Here is a 6955-nt window from a genome sequence, read left to right on the forward strand (position 1 = left end):
ATTAAAATTCTATCAATATAATTAAAATGATTAAAAATATTTTCGAGTGATAATTACTTTAAGGGAAAGTATGAGGAGCCAATGGAATATTTATACAATGTGTACAATGTAGGTTTAGGGAGTATTAGAAATATAATCATTAGTGTTACCTTTTCCTATCAGCTGAAATTTTTGGAATGAGTGGTATCATGACATGGTATTAGAGGGCTAAATTCGAAAGGTCAAGAGTTCGATCCTTGGTGAATCCCAAAATTAGTTTAAACTTTTGGGAAGATGTTTATTATCGCTAGTACTCGAATGGTTATTCTAGATAGTATGGGGGGTGTTCATTTTGTAACTCAATAGGCAATAGTCCATTATACACATTATACAAATAGTCCATTATCTCCCTAGCGGGATCCTTAGTTTAATAATGCATTAAATAATAATTTTATATAATTATAATGAAGATATTTTCTTAAATTAATATAATTATGTATTATTCATTAATGAGAAAATTTAAGAAATAGTGAAAATTTACGTACAGTTATCTTCATGTAAAGTTGATTGTTAAGAATAATTAAATAATGGTTTAATTACTCTGTTGATACCTATAGTTTCGTAAAATTTTCAATTAGGTTCCTATACTTTTTTTTATTTTAATTAGGTTTATGCACCAATTTTTTTTTTTCAATTTGGTCCCTCTTGACAGTAATTGACTTAATTGTATATGGACCTAATTAAAAAAATAATTTAGTGCAGGGACCCAAATAAAAGGACAAAAAGTGTAGGGATCCAATTAAAAAAAATTGATGTAAGGACTCAATTAAAAAGAAAAAATTATAGGAACCTAATTAAAAATTTTGCGAAACTATACAGACCAATAGAATAATTAAATCTTAAATAATTGATATATTTGTTTAAATTATTATTTAATAATTTTATACTATCAACTTTATATGATGATAAATATATATGATTTTTCGATTTTTAGAAACTTTTGACAGCATATGAATTCTCTTTGTTATTATTTGGGTGTATTTTTTTTTTGTTTTTTGTGATTGTTCATACCCTGGGTCGAGCTATCCGACCTGGGATGATCGACGACAAAGCGACCGACCTCTTCAGGTCAAGCGGACCGACTTCTTCTTAAAGAACTCGGCCAAGTTGACAGGAAAGCTCATAAAGGGCCCAAGTAGAGGAACACGACCCAAGTCCAAAGGCCGTCCAAGCCTATAAGAGATAAGGGCGGTTCCCTTGAAGATAAGCTGACCTCAACTTAAAGATAAAATTAAGATAAGATAACTAACTTATCTTATCTAGAAAGGTCACTCTACAACTACTATAAATACACTGGAGCACCCAGGTATAACTCATACTCTGATTCTACATAAAACCTGTTTAATACCCATGCTAACTTAAGCATCGGAGTCTCTTGCAGGTACCCCTCACCCTTCGGTGATAAAGGATCAGCAGCACAACCAGTCCAACAAGTCGGACACACCAGCTCTGGTCGCCATTCACAAACCGGACACCTCAGGTTCTGACCAGCACATAAGATCTCGACCGAGATCAACCTACAAATTCAGGTAACCCCGGGAGCCATTGCCGGGGACCCTGGAAGTCATCCCATCACCATGGCGGACAACCATGACAACAATCACGATTCAGGTCTGGAGGATCGAACACCGCACAAAAACGCGAACGTCACGCTACAAGACGCTCCGGAGACCAACCAAGACAAAGACTCACCAAATTCATGGGCCATAGAAGCACTCCTAGATCGCCTAAAACAACTAGAAAAAGAAACCCACCAACAAAGGGAAATCGAAAGAGATCTACAAAGAGAGATGCGGCGACGTCGGGAGTTGGAAGAAAAACTGCAGCGATTGGAAGCCAATCTCAAATCAAAAGCCCTTCCCGCTAATCTCGAGGAGAATTCACACAAAGAACAATATCCCTTCACTAGGGAAATCATGAAAACTAAAATTCCAAAAGACTTCAAACTCCCGGATATGACTCTATATGACGGCACCACAGATCCTAACCACCATCTCAATAACTTCAGAAGCAGAATGTATCTTACTGACGCCCCAGACGCTGTTCGCTGTAAAGCCTTCCCAACAACTCTGACAAAGACAGCTATGCGGTGGTTCGACAACTTACCACCAAAATCCATCTCAAGTTTCGACGACTTAGCTAAGAAATTCTTAGCCAGATTTTCCATTCAAAAGGATAAAGCTAAGCACGCTCCCAATTTATTAGGAATCAAACAAGGAGATCGGGAGAGCCTTCGCAACTACATGGAAAGATTCAACAAAATATGCATGGACATACAAAGTTTACCCACGGAAGCCGCAATCATGGGACTCATCAACGGCCTACGAGAGGGACCTTTCAGCCAATCTATATCAAAAAAGTACCCGACTACCCTCGACGAAGTTCAGGAGAGAGCAGAAAAATATATCAATATGGAAGAAAACGCTCGTCTAGGAGAGTCCTCGAAATCGGGAGCTTCCTACCGTGACAGAGACAAAGAATCCAAAAGGAAAGACGACAGACAAGGAGAGAAAATTAAGAAGTACCATAACTACACTCCTCTTAGGGCATCACTGGTCGAAATATATAAAGAAGTCTACCACACGGAAAAAATCCCCCCAGCTCGGCCACTCAAAGGCAAAAAAGGAGGAGGAAACCGAAAAGAGTATTGTGAATATCATCGGGTCCGAGGACACTCCACTAATGAATGCTTCGATTTAAAAAACATCATAGAAAAATTGGTAAGGGAAGAAAAACTAGATCGATTCCTGGCCACCCGAGATGACGAGCAAAGAAAGAGACGAAGGGATGATGACACCAAACGAACAGAACGATCACCTCGGACGCCAGAAAGACATGTCCATATGATACATGGCGGTTTCGCAGCAGGAGGAATCTCCAAATCCTCTCGTAAGAGATACCTCAAAGAGATATACCATGTCGAAGGGGAGGAAGAAGCACTCAGCATCCCAGCGATAACATTTACTAAGGAGGATGCAACCGGTATCATTACCGGACACGACGATCCCATGATTATCACCATCATCTTGGCAAACGCCAACCTACACCGGACATTAATAGACCAAGGGAGTTCTGCCGACATCTTATTCAAAACAGCCTTCGATAAGCTCGGCCTAGAAGAAAAAGAACTTAAAGCATATCCAAACAGTTTGTTCAGGTTAGGAGACACTCCGGTTCGACCACTAGGATACATACCACTGCATACAACCTTTGGAAAAGGAGACCAATCAAGAACTCTCAAAATAGACTACATCGTAGTCAACGTAAGCTCTGCCTACAACGCTCTCATAGGTCGGACCACGCTCAACCAACTCGGTGCAATAGTCTTGACCCCACACCTGTGCATGAAATTCCCAACTCCAAAAGGAATAGCCACAATAAAAGCAGACCAGAGGATGGCACGTCGCTGTTACAATGAGAGCCTCAACCTTAGGGGAAAAGGAGAAGAGTTCCACACAATTGAGCTGGGCGAAGTTCAACGACGAAAGGAGTTCCGTCCCCAACCAGAGGGCGAGATAGAAAAAATTCAGATCGGAAACACCCCGGAAAAAACAACTAATATCGGCACAATCCTCAAAGGAGATCTAAAAGAACTGCTAATACAATTTTTGCGAGATAATGCCGACCTGTTTGCATGGAAAGCCGCAGACATGCCAGGTATAGACCCTAAGCTAATGTGTCACAAGTTGGCAGTCTATCCAGGATCCCGACCAGTACAACAGAGACGAAGAAAGCTCAGGCCAGAGCGATCCCAGGCTGTGGAAGAGCAAGTGCAGGCACTATTGGAAGCTGGATTTATAAGAGAAGTCAAATACCCACTATGGCTAGCCAACGTTGTCTTGGTGAAGAAATCAAACGGGAAGTGGCGAATGTAAGCTCAAGTGTTCGACACCATCAGGAAACATGGTATGCGACTCAATCCAGCTAAATGCACCTTTGCGGTAGAAGCAGAAAAATTCTTAGGCTTCATGCTCACACAACAGGGAATTGAAGCAAACCCAGATAAATGCCAGACAATATTGAACATGAAGAGCCCAACCTGCGTAAAAGAAGTACAGCAACTCAACGGGAGGTTGGCCGCCCTATCCCGATTCTTAGCGGGAGTTGCAATAAGATCTCTCCCCTTCTATGCAACTTTAAGAAAAGGAAAACAGTTCGAATGGACGACAGAATGCGAACAAGCGTTCCAAGACTTTAAGAAGTTCTTAGGACAGCCACCTATCCTATCCCGACCTCAAGAAGGAGAACCACTCATACTATATCTTGCAGTAGGAGAAAAGGCAGTAGCATCAGCATTGATCCGAGAAAGCGAAAATGGACAACAACCCATCTACTTCATTAGCAAAGCACTACAGGGATCCGAGCTGAACTATCAGAAAATAGAAAAATTTGCCTACACTCTCGTCTTAACATCTCGGCGACTCCGCCCCTACTTCCAGGCCCACACCATCAAAGTTCGAACTAATCAGCCTTTAAAAGGAATACTACAGAAAACGGATTTAGCGGCTAGAATTCTACAATGGGCAGTCGAGCTGTCAGAATTCGACCTCCAATATAAAGCTCGGACCGCCATCAAATCACAATACCTAGCCGATTTTATTGCCGAGTTCACAGATGCTCTAGAGGCCCCCATAGAGTGGAATTTGTATGTGGATGGATCTTCAAACAAAACAGGAAGTGGCGCAGGAGTGATAATAGAAAGCAACCAGGGAGCCCAAGTTGAGCTTTCTCTCAAGTTCGGATTCCCGGCTTCAAATAACCAGGTGAAATACGAAGCGTTGCTAGCTGGCTTGAAACTGGCTGAAGAAGTGGGAGCGCGAAAACTCAACATCTATAGTGATTCGCAAGTGGTCACATCACAGATAGCAGGGAGCTACCAAGCCAAAGATCCCATCATGAAAAGATACCTGGATAAAACCAAGCAACAGCTCGAACAATTCGGGGAATATAAGATCTGCCACATACCCCGCGAGCAAAATGCTCGAGCTGACGCACTCTCAAAGCTGGCTAGCACCAAACCAGGAGGCAATAATAGAAGCCTCATCCAGAAAATGCTACAGAACTCATCAATCTCAGAAACAGAAAAAGTCCTAAACATAACAGGCCAGGACCAAGACTGGACGATCCCCATAATCAACTACCTCAAGTCAGGAACGCTCCCCGCAGAAGATAAGGAAGCAAAGAAGCTCAAAAGGGAAGCACAATACCACACCATTATAAACAACACCCTGTACAAAAGAGGGATATCGGTGCCATTACTAAAGTGCGTACCGACCTCTCACACCAGGGAAGTGCTAGAAGAGGTACACAGCGGCATCTGCGGCAGTCATCTCGGAGCGAGGGCTCTTGCCAAAAAGATACTCCGGGCAGGGTTTTACTGGCCAACTCTACAAAAAGAATCTACAGAGTTCGTAAAGACATGTCCACCATGTTAAAAGCATGCCAACTTCCACATTGCCCCACCAGAAGAACTCATCAGTGTAACCGCACCTTGGCCTTTTGCGAAGTGGGGACTCGACCTTCTCGGCCCCTTTTCCCAGGGATCGGGGCAAGTTAAATTTCTCATAGTAGGGGTAGATTACTTCACAAAGTGGATCGAGGCAGAACCCTTAGCCAACGCCACTGCCCAAAGAAGCCGGAAGTTTTTATACAGAAACATTGTCACAAGATTTGGGGTCCCATATTCAATAACCACAGACAATGGCACCCAATTCACAGATGCCGGCTTCAGAAAACTAGTATCCGACTTGAATATAAAGCACCAGTTTACCTCTGTCGAACACCCTCAAGCCAACGGACAGGCCGAAGCCGCCAATAAAGTTATATTAGCAGGGTTAAAACGAAGACTACAAGATGCAAAGGGAGCTTGGGCAGAGGAGCTTCCACAAGTTCTATGGGCCTATCGAACGACGCCACATTCTACCACAAAGGAATCCCCATTTCGGTTAACATACGGAACGGAGGCAATGATTCCAGTAGAAATTGAGGAAGGATCGCACAGGGCAGTCCATTATAATAAGGGAGCAAACCCCCAACTTCAGAGGGAAGAACTCGACCTACTACCTGAGATCCAGGAAAGAGCTCGGATCAGGGAAGAAGCGCTAAAACGTCGAATGGCTTCCAGATATAACCAAAGGGTAGTACCAAGGAGTTTCGCTGAGAACGATCTCATCTTAATCCGAAACGACATAGGAACAACTCGACCCGGAGAGGGAAAACTGGCAGCCAATTGGAAAGGACCATACCGGGTCACAGAAGTACTCGGGAAGGGCTACTACAGAATATCCGAACTCGACGGACGGGAGCTTCCAAGGTCATGGCATGCCTGCAACCTAAGAAGGTACTACAGTTAGAAAGGGTAAAGGATCTCACCAGTGGATGCGCTCTTTTTCCTGAAAAAGTTTTTTAATGAGGCACCAGGTCGAGACCCAGACCCAACTTAAGAGGATGAGAAAAATCCCACGTGTATATATTTGCATTTTTCTTTGAATAAAATATTACCTAGGTATTCTACAAAGATTTCAAGACGCATTATTCTGAAGCATTCATCGTCCGATTATAAAGCTACAGGTCGGCAAAAAGTGAAAAATAATTTCACTGCACGACCACGATAAAGACAAATCGTCCAATAAAGGTGAAAACACGATTCACCCAAAGGACGAGCTCGATATGCCAACCACTTTCTACAAATCGGCAAAAATGAACACAGAATAATGTAAGAAGTTATCGAAAGCAATCTAAAAAGAACCTGACGAGGTCTTACGGATAGCTAATATAAATAACTTAAAGAGACTGGCCAACATCAAAAAGTCGGACCAAGTCAACCCAAGTTATCAGCGAATCCCTGGAAAGAGGTCTGATCAACCCTATTAAAGAGGAATTGCTATAACTTAGAAGAGATCGACCTAACGAAGTC

This window comes from Arachis ipaensis, chromosome B10 (genome assembly GCF_000816755.2).
Source record: "Arachis ipaensis cultivar K30076 chromosome B10, Araip1.1, whole genome shotgun sequence".
Taxonomy (NCBI): domain Eukaryota; kingdom Viridiplantae; phylum Streptophyta; class Magnoliopsida; order Fabales; family Fabaceae; genus Arachis; species Arachis ipaensis.